Below are 11,055 nucleotides of genomic sequence, written 5' to 3'. Positions count from 1 at the left end.
AAGCAGGTCTGCTGGTGTCTGTCTGTCTCTCTCCCTCTTTGTCTCCCCCTCCTGTCTCATTTTCTCTCTGTCCTATCCAAAAAAAAAAAAAAAATCTCTGCCAGGAACAGTGGATTCTGAGTGCTAGCACTGAACTCCAGCGATAACCCTGGAGGCAAAATAAACAAATAAACAGAATGTTTTTGCTCATTTGCATGCCTATGTGATGTCACTTCACCACAGCACCCTACCTCCACACGGGAGTCTATGACCAGGTCACAGAGGATGTAGGTACGATTCCATCTTGTCTCTGAATCTTGTCACCTGATAGGACAAGAATCAGGCTTCCCTGGCCTAATCCCAAAATGGTCACAACTCCCTTGGCAATCTTTATTTTAGCCCAGAGGGTTATAGGGTTAGAAGATAATGAGCAAATATTTTAGGACCAACTCCTCATAAAAGACCAGAGAGGCCTACGAGAGGAATTTCCTAACTCTAATCTAGCTCTTGCTGTTTACTGTAAACTGTATCTAGCAGTCTGCCCAATGTTCAAAGCTAGAGAGAGTGCCTTTTAAAAGAAAATACATGTGTCCTGAGTTGTTTCTTCAGAATTAACAGTTTATTCTGAGACACTTAACAGATATGTCTATTTTAAAGCTGAATGTTTTAGTCAGCTATTGTGAAAACTCACCTCCTTGGAAAGTTGGCAGAAATTGAACACATGAATTTGGAAAGAATACTGGCATGAGTTCACTTAGAGCAAGGAGAGATTTAGTTACTTGCAAGATATTTTTTTTTTTTTTAAACCTGAGCACTGCTCAGTTTTGGTTTATGGTAATGAGAGGGATTGAACCTGGGACTTCAAAGCCTCCAGCATGAGAGTCTTTTTGCATAACCATTATGCTATCTACCCCTGCCTTTCAAGGGACAAGAACAAAGGTAAAATGTGTTCCTGCTCAAAAGGTGCTGCTTGATTCCCACAGCTCAGCTGCTGGTTCTACAAGTAGACTTCTGCTTCACATAAAAATGACCCTGTCTAGTCTTAGTCCCAGTCTTACTCAGACACCATCTCCCCAGACAATACCTTTGGCCCATCTGCATGTTAGCTGTCTGGCTCAGGCAAGAACTCATAAAGTCATGGACGCCTTGGAATAGACCTAAAATAGACTTCCTAACTTTCCCCCAAATATCATTTGCTCTATTCTTACCTTTAGATTCCTGATTATTAAACAATTTGTTCTGTTTTATATCTTAATGTTTTTCAACCACCAAGTTGCAGATGCTACCATGACACCAATCTGACTTCCCTGGGCAGACAACCTCATCAGTGTGTCTTGGAACCCCACCTCTCCAGAGCCTTGCCCCACTAGGGAAAGACAGAAACAGGTTCGGGGTATGGATTGACCTGCTAACACCCATGTCCACTAGGGAAGCAATTACAGAAGCCAGACCTCCCACTTTCTGCACCTCATAATGATTCTGGGTCCATGTTCCCAGAGGGATAAAGAACAGGAAAGCTCCCAGTGGAGGGGATGGGATACGGAACTCTGGTGGTGGGAATTGTGTGGAATTGTACCCCTCTTATCCAACGGACTTGTCATTCAGAATTAAATCAATAAAAACCAAATTACCCCTTAATGTTGGCTCTTATTCCCTTTTGGTCATAATTACCTATTATTTTTTAAAGTTTTTTTTAATTTACTTATTTATTTATTCCCTTTTGTTGCCCTTGTTTCTTTTTATTGTTGTTACTATTGTCAGTGTTGTTGGATAGGACAGAGAGAAATAGAGAGAGGAGGGGAAGACAGAGAGGGGGAGAGAAAGACAGACACCTGCAGACCTGCTTCACAGCCTGTGAAGCGACTCCCCTGCAGGTGGGGAGCCGGGAGCTGGAACCGGGATCCTTACCCCGGTCCTTGTGCTTTGTGCCACCTGCGCTTAACCTGCTGAGCTACTGCCCAACTCCCCATAACTACCTATTATTATAATAATCTTATAACAAAGGAATAAAACACTAAAGGACAGAGAAAATATATAAACTACCACTAATCCTGTTGCCAAGCAGTAGCAACATTTTAGAAGTTAGGTTTTATTTTTTTTCCCTTTTCTTTTTTTCTCTCTCAGTATAAGCTTCATTTATCATTCAACAGAAATTCATTGAGCAACTATTTTGTACCAGGCCCTGTTCTTTAGTTCACTATGATAAGCACAATCTTTGTGCCTTGTCTTCATTGAATATCACAAACAGCTTACACTTCCAGCATTAAGAAACACAAAAGGTGCTACCTAGGAGGTGGTGCAGGTGGATAAGCATTGAACTCTGAAGCTTCAAGTCCAGAGCTCATTATCTGACACTGTATGTGCCACAGTGATGTTCCAGGTTCTCTCTCCTTTCTCTCATTCTCATGAATAAATATATATATCTTTTTAAAATGGAATTTCAGTTTTTTTTAAAAAGATTTTGTTGATTTATTAATGAGAGAGATAGGAGGAGAGAAAGAAAGAACCAGACATCACTCTGGTACATGTGCTGCTGGGGATTGAACTCAGCACCTCATACTTGAGTTCAACGCTTTATCCACTGAGCCACCTCCTGGACCACAGTTTCATGTTTTTTAAAAGGGGTAGCCTTAGCCTAGAAATAGTCCCACTGGTAGAGCACTGGACTTGTGTTGTTAAAATTCAGGGGCTCCAGCAGGAGATACAGCTAATTCCTCCAATATCTTTCTTAGGTTCAGAGATTTCTCTAACGCAAATTCGTCCCTTAAAACTTAATGTCACCTTTCCTTCTAATCTTACTCTTGCTTCCTTACAAAATTTTCTAGAAAATTTAAATTGGCTTAGGCAGTATCTCTATCTGCCTACAAGCTGCCTCCAACCACTGTTTGACCTGTTGAAAGGAAACAAACAGCCCTCCTCAAAACATAAGTTAACTCCCAAGACCTCCTCAGCACTGGAAAGGGTTAACCAGGCCCTCCAGGACATGCACCTTGTTGATTCTCCCCCTCCTCTCCGGTAAACCTTCTAATCTTCAACTCCACCCCCACAGTAGTAGGAGCATTGTGGCAAGGACCATGGGGTTCTCGAGTGGCTTCACACGCCAGTAGGAGGAGCTCCAAGACTCCTCACTGAGATAGACGCGTTAGCATTCATGGTTCGCCAAGGGAGAAATAGGTCTGTGCAGGTCTTAGGGAAAGAACCGGATTTAATTATTCTGCCCTTTTCTCTCACAGATACAGAGTGGCTTATATGCCATCATTCCCACTTTGCCATAAGCTTTGTGGGGTTTCCAGGACAAATAGATAACCATTTTCCTTCTAATAAATTGATAGCTTCTTTACCTCTTCTGCCTCTACTAGCACCTAAACTTTTCTCTCGGGATCCCATTCCCTCTGCTCCTACAATCTTTACTGATGGCGGAAAAAAGGGAGCTGCTGCCCTTATATGTTACCCAGACAAACAATCTCCTAAACCTCTCTTTACTGAGCTTCCTGAGAATTCCCCTCAGTACAAAGAACTTTATGCTGTTTTCCTTGCATTAAAAGCTGTACCAGAATCCTTCAACCTTTTTTCTGACAGTGTGTACACTGTTAACTTATTTCCATGGCTTGCTCATTCTTATGTGAAAATTGATGACAACTCACTTTCCCCTCTCTTGATTCAAATCGCCTCTATGCTCTGTTCTCAAACCCAACCACTGTATATTCAACACCTTCGTTCCCACAGCCCTCTTCCTGGTTCCCTGTCCGAAGGGAATGCCGCAGTTGACCACCTTGCCTCCACAGGAACTTTCCCAGTCTCTGTCTCTGATCCTGCTAATTTTCATTCTCTAACCCATGTTAATCTTAAAGGCCTTCGAGCTCGAATTCCTGATGTTCCTGTACCACAGTTAAAACATATCCTCACTACATGCTCTTCTTGTGCAAGTCTCATAAAGACACCTGCTATCCAGACCCTTGGGGTTAACCCCTGAGGTTTAAAAGCTAATGCTATTTGGCAAATTGATGTCACCCACATACCAAACTTTGGCAAACAAAAATATGTGTTTGTCTCAATTGATACCTTTTCTAAATTTATGTGGGCTACAGCTCAGACAGGAGAAAGCTATAAAAAGCTTATAAGCCACATGCTCTCCTATTTTGCTGTGATGGGCTTACCTCTTCAACTGAAAACTGACCGTGGACCGGCATTTACCAGCAAACAATTTAAAGATTTTTGTTCCCTCTGGAACATTACTCATACCACAGGCATTCCCTATAATCCACAGGGACAAGGTATTGTCGAGAGGGCCCATCAAATCCTTAAGGCTCAATTAAATAAAATTAAAGGAGGAATGTACCTCCCGAATATCCAGCTAGCAAAAGCCTTAACTATGTTAAATCTCTTTAATATTTACAATAACTCGGACCTACCTCCTATCATTCTTCACTGGCAAACACCATCTACCCTCCCTTCCAGTAAGGTCAAATGGAGAGACCCACTCTATAAAATTTGCAAAGGGCCTGACCCCCTATTGACCATGGGAAGGGGTTTCGCATGCGTTTTCCCTCAAAATTTCTCTAAACCTGTCTGGGTTCCTGCCCGCCATGTCCGGCAATACCCACAGGATGGCGCTGTTATCCCTGAAAACAAGAAATACTACAAGAGGACCAGATGCAGGGTACATCCCAGGACCCATAATACGACATGGCTGAACCTACAAAATCTGGCTCACAGAGACCTCTCTCCTACCCTTTCCCTGAATGTCTTATGTTATAACTAGCCAGTTGTGTTTTGTGAGTGAGTGTGTTGAATGACAAAAAAAAATTTTTTTTTGCATAACCCATCTGCTCGGAGTACTCTAAAAGGTAATTGGTTTTATATAAAAATGCTGGACGCAGCCAAAGTTTCTGGAGACGTCCAGAAACATTCCAAAATTTTTGTTTTTCTCCCTCTTTTGATTTTTATATATAGTTTTGGTATACATGTAAGTGTTTAGTCTTAAACTGTGTGACTAATGACAGATATAAAATTGTTTTTAAAATGATATGTTTTTATAACAAGGTGCTTTTTCCTCCAGTGTGTTATAACTAAATGTTTATGGGTATGTCTCAAATTTGGTAACAGTAACTTAACGGTCAAAAGTGTAACCCTACAGCTACATTATTACCAGACAAGGTAAAATTTAATTTGCTAAGGTAACTAAGTATTTAAGGTAAAAGTCTAAATGTTTAACGTGACTATACATTCCCAAAACTAAAATATATAAATTTTATATACAGGACACTTTTGGAGGGCCCCCAAAAGTGCCCTGTAAACTATCTTGTGGAAATTAATCCACAACAGACCTGGCATCAATCTGGCACTGTAAACGTTAAAATCATTGTCACAAAAATGCATTAACTCTCTAAGCAATTTGAGTCTGTTTAAAATATATATTTTAGCTAAAATTGGTCTCAAGATCCTGCAGTAGAGATTGCTACAGGAGGTCACATTAGAAGACCTTTAAATAAAATCATAAAGAGATTTAAACCAATTATAATCATCGAGGTATCAATTTTAACAAACCTATAACTTGTTACAAGTTTAAATTAACCATGAGAAGCAGATTGTTTGTGTTTCTTTCACAGGAATCCCGGAAAAACCATCTGAACCTCTGCACAGCCTGACATCACCCACTAGACGGCACAACTACAGTGACACATCCCCCGAAACCCTAGATGTCACTCAACGCTATCTGAAGAACCTGATACACAGACTCCAAGGACAGAACTTTCTTAATGCCTGCTTACCGTTCCTGCTTCAGATTTGCCTGTCACGTGTTGGCGGTTCCAGCTGGCTATCTACAGAAAAGCAGAATTCCAGCGGCTGACCTCCCTCATGCAGTGTCTCATCCCCTGCCAATTCTTCCCCTAGCCATCTACTTTGGACTGAGACTTGTATCAGACTTTCTGGCATACCCTATAGACATTTTACACAATTTTAAAGCAGCTTATTTCCTTTCACGCTGCTGGTTTTTCATAGACTGATCCTGAGTAGTTCATAGACTTTACAGACTGTTGCCTTGAAGACTATACGATGCCAAATAGCCCCTCTGTTTGGTGGGTCATGCCCTCCCACCTCCCCCTCATTATGTACCCTTGCCCCTTCCCCCCCAAGCAGGGAACGTTCCTTTACACACCAATCCTTCCCTTCACTTCACACTGGCTTTTACTACTCCCCTACTTGTCCCTTCCTGTTTTGTTATATCATTTAGGTTTATGCCCAAAAGGTTTCTGCTCCATGATAGTCTTTTACAGACTTTGAACCATCTTATGCTATTACTAGATAGAAAGATAGAAAAGCTGTAGAGATATTGTGAAGAGATGGTTGGGCAGGCTTAAACCTATGAGATGAGTCCCTCCAGGTAAGTCTCTCTCTCTAAAGAGGGGTTGAGCACAGGAGGACGCATAAGTCTCACAAGGTTGGCAGCCATTTAAGCCTTCCCTCCTCCACAGAAAGTCCTACATCTTCCCACCTGAGCATGGCACTCTTAAATAACATTTAAGCCTGCTCCATTCCATTTTTCTTTACTGTGTCCATTTAGATATAAAGGGAAAGGAGGAGATGACGCTGAGGAATTATTCTGATGCAGTCTCCGCCTCCAGGTTTTACCACGCCCCGTGAAATCCTAGCAGTGCCCCCTTGAACTAATCCTGACCCCACACGTCACCCCTGGTTGTCACCCAATAAAAGCCCCCTCACCACCACCACCCCCTCTCTCTGGGCTCTCGGCTCCCCCCCTCTCTCGCTGGGCTCCTTCAGGTCGCGCTCTCTCTCTCTCTCTCTCTCTGCATGGTGAGGTAGTGGGGACGGCCATTGTCGGCTGACTCCACGTGGCCTGAGCCACCCCCCCCATCCTATAATAAATATTTGTAACATACTATAGAAATGATCCCTGAAAGTATAGTCTTTAATAAAGATTTGTGTACCCCACTTGCTCTGGACTTCCTCTCTCTTCTCCGTGGTGCAGCCCGACACCTGACCACAACAACAACAGACTTGGACATGTGCTGGAGTGGTCTCTTAATAGCCCCCATCCCTACCCATCTGTGTGAAACTCTCTATCCCATATTAAGTAAATAAAATTAACCCTCCCCCCCAAAAAAAACCCCAGCAACTTAAAAAACAAGCCTCAAAATTAAACTCCATCCCTGGACACCACCTCTTAGAATCTTCTCAGTGTGGGAAGTAAAAGTTGGACGTCTGGCTGTTACTCATTGATGAATAAGCAAGAAAGAGTTGCCTTAGCTGGCTGCAGGACTTATCTCAAGGCTATTCTATCAGCCACAGATACGTGGATCTGGACAGAGAATGATCAATGTTCTCCCAGGAAGGAAACATATTTTTTTCTATGCCTGCCCCTCTCCTTTTCTCCTTCCCTTATTCCTTTATTCCCTGCCCTAAGCTGCTCTCCTCATACCGTCCTAACAACTAGTACCCAAACCAATGAAGGAACATCAGCTCACAGGAAAAGGGAATCATGCTAACTGAAATAAGCCAGAAAGAGAAGGATGAATATAGGATGATCTCCCTCATAGGCAGAAATTAAGAAACAAGAACAAAAAATGAAACCACAGGATAAAATTTAGACTGGCTTTGTGTATTGCATCAAAGCAAAGGAAACTGGGGAAGGTGGATAGGGTGAGGGGAGGGGGAGGGGCAGGGGAAGCTGAGGTCTTAGTACATTATGATGGAAAAGGATCCAAGCTGGAGGTGGTGAGTGTGCTTTGCAGACACCTATCATGGTAAGATGAGAAATTGTACCCATGTACCAATGACTGTACTGTAACCTCACTTAAGATAAGGGATATACACACCCAAAGCCACAAGCAGATAATAACTCAGATCTGTGAGAATATCCTTCAAAAAATGTGAAGAGCAAATGTTGACAAGGGACTGGAGAAAACGAAGCTCTTGCACACTCTTTTTGGGAATGTAAACTGTTGCAGTCTTTGTAAAAATGGAAGGAAAGAAGGAAGGAAGGAAGGAAGGAAGGAAGGAAGGAAGGAAGGAAGGGGAGAGGGAGGGAGGGAGGGGAAAAACATTACCTGGAGTCTGTCACAACCCTCCTGGAAAAGATGGACTTGACTGGTGAGAGAATAAGGAATTTATTATAGAAATGAGATGCTCTACAATTGTCTGGCCTGCTGGAGAAGTTAGGTGTTAGGTGCTATGTTTAAACTTGAAGTGAATCAACAGAACTAGATCTCAAGAAGGAAAACTGGACATGAAGTGACTGCAAGGTCAAACCAGAGTCCACCTGGAAAACGTAGAGCCCATGAAGACGATGTAACACCTGTGTCTTATACCATAGCAGCTAATGCCACCAGTGACCTGCAGGAGAAACTGCTTCCTGGACATGTGACTGCACACACATGAGCCCAGGACTTAAAAAAGCCAACGGAGGGACCGGCTGATGGCACACCTGGTTGAGCACATATGTTACAGTGCTCAAGGACCTGGGTTCAAGCCCCCAGCCCCCACGTGCAGAGGGAAAGCTTTGCAAGTGGTGAAGCAGTGCTGCAGGTGTCTGTCCTTCTCTCTCCCTCTCTATCTCCCCTACCTTCTTGATTTCTGGCTGTCTCTACCCAATAAATAATACAAAATCTAAAATTTATTTTTAAAAAAGAGAAAAAAGCCAAAGGAGCCTCTAGAAGGAGCTGAGGGAACAGTGAGCCTGGTGTAGCCCCACAGCAGCCAGCTTTCTACCATCTTTCAGCCACCAAATTGCCACCCTGACTTCCCTGGGCAGACAACCTCTCCAATGTGTCCCGGAACCTCACCTCCAAACTAGTAATTCTACTATGGTGTAAAAAATGGGTCCTGCACCACCTTCCCAGACAATACTTTTAGCCCACCTGCAGGTTAGCTATCTGGCTCAGGCAAAAATTACTAAAGTCACAGGATCCTAGGAACATAACTTAAATAGATTTCCTAGCTTCTTCCCACACAAAGACACTTAGTTTCATCTGCTCTATTCTTACCTTTAGGTTCCTGATTAGCAAACAATTTGTTCAGCTTTCTACCATCTTTCAGCCACCAAATTGCCACCCTGACTTCCCTGGGCAGACAACCTCTCCAATGTGTCCCGGAACCTCACCTCTCCAGAGCCCTGCCCCACTAGGGAAAGATAAAAACAGCCTGGAGATATAGATGAGCCTGCCAATACCCAGGTTCAGTGGAGAAGCAATCACAGAAGCCAAACCTCCCACCTTCTGCACCCCATAAAGAATTTTGGTTCATACTTTCAGAGAGATAAAGAATAGGGAAGCTTCCAATGGAGGAGATGGGACAAGGAACTCTAGTGGTGGGAAGTGTATGGAAATGCACCACTGTTGTCTTGCAATCTTGTTAATCATTATTAAATCACTAATTTAAAAAAGGGGGGCCTTTTATAAGAATGGGAGCTACTCCCTTCCCTAGTCCAACTTTCCACTCCTTTTCTCTGTTCTGACACCATTCTCATCCAACCTCAGGCTAGCTACCAAAACTACTGTAGTTGTATTCCCCCAGGAACATGCCTAAAATGGTTCTTCTAGCTGTCTTCTAATCCCTAATCTCATCTGCTCTGATTCTACTTTCTGGTTCCTGTTCATTAGCCATCTTATCTCAACTTAGGTCATGCCACCTTCCAGACACCAGGCTGCAGATGCTACCATGACTCCACCCCGACTTTTCTACGCAGATGACCTCACCATTGTGTCCCGGACCCTCAAATCTCCAGAGGTCTGGTCCACTAGGGAAAGATAGAAACAGGCTGGGGATATGGATCGACCTGTCAATGCCCATGCTCAGTGGAGAAGCAGCTACAGAAGCCAGAACTCCTGCCTTCTGCTCCCCATAAACAACCTTAATTCATACTCCCAGCAGGGGAGAAGTGATAGGATGAAGATAAAAGGACTCTGAACTCCATCAGCACCCAGAGAGAGAGAAGGAAAAGGAGAGGGACATATGGAGGTAGTTATGATGTCATGAGTGGCTTAGAGGGGGAGAGAGGATTGAATGAGGAAGAGAAGGGGCAACTATGTATAAATGTGGACAGATAGTTGTAGAGAAGATGGTTGGCCCATGTCTAAAGGGAACTGTGGTGGATTGCAGTGGGAAGAGTGAAGATTCAGAACTCTGGTGGTGGGAATGGTGTGTATTCAAACCCCTGTCAACATGTAATTCTGTAATATAAAAATATAAAAAATTGAATAAAACATTTTTTTTTAATGGCCCTGCTTTGCTTTGCGCTTCCTTACCCAACACAAATTTATCTCTCGGCCAGTTCTAAATAGGATCCACACAGAGCAGGGAATTCTAGACAATCTCAACTTTGCTAGGTTGGTATAACATAAAGACACCACAGCCTCCTTAAGATGAAGAAAATTAAGACCTAGAGAAATTAATTGACTTACCTTTTCCTGGGCAGGACACTGGTAGTGTAACATAGTAATTTTCAGGACCCAGTCTAGCCAACCTCACATTTTTTGGATGCTTGTTAAGCGCCCAAAGTGGTACTAGGCCATCTCAGTGTGCACAGTGGTTCTATGAAGTAGACAGTACTATCTCCCATTATACTTAAAGATGCTATAGCTCAAACTGGGCTAAGTCATGAACCAACGTAATAGAGTAAAGAGCAGGATGCAATTCAAACACAGATTGGTGGGGCCTCAAACACCACAATCTTCCCCTCTGGGTATGTGGTCTTTCCAGCAACTCCACGTTTCAGACTGCTCCATGGGTTGGGGTATCTCGGAAGATGGCTTTTCATGAGGAGAGGTCCTGGTAGCCAACTTGCCCCTCAGCTGTCTGCAGTGCTGGCCTGCACCCAGATCCCTCCTGTTGTTAGCTAGAGTTATTAATCCTTGGTGGGAAACACTACAGTTAGCGCAGCCAGGACTCTGACTGACAGGAATGTGTGATTCACTCACGGCAGGGGGAAAACACCCCAGCAGATGCTCTCTGGTCCAGAAGGAGCAGATCTCAGCTAGAGGAACTAGGGTTTTTCTATGCAAAGAACACTTCATGACTTTCCTGACAATCCAATAGAGGCATGAAGGGCAAATAAAT

The 11,055-nt window shown here is 43.3% G+C and overlaps 1 pseudogene; it reads right to left on the bottom strand.

Moving 5' to 3' along the window:
* Positions 1-6,812: 6,812 nt before the first annotated feature.
* On the bottom strand, positions 6,813-6,911 carry LOC132532613 (small nucleolar RNA U3; annotated as a pseudogene).
* Between the last annotated feature and the right edge of the window lie 4,144 nt (positions 6,912-11,055).

This window comes from Erinaceus europaeus, chromosome 13 (genome assembly GCF_950295315.1).
Source record: "Erinaceus europaeus chromosome 13, mEriEur2.1, whole genome shotgun sequence".
In the NCBI taxonomy this organism is placed as follows: domain Eukaryota; kingdom Metazoa; phylum Chordata; class Mammalia; order Eulipotyphla; family Erinaceidae; genus Erinaceus; species Erinaceus europaeus.
Note: the sequence above shows the minus strand (reverse complement) of the source record. Positions and strands in the feature narration are given on the sequence as shown.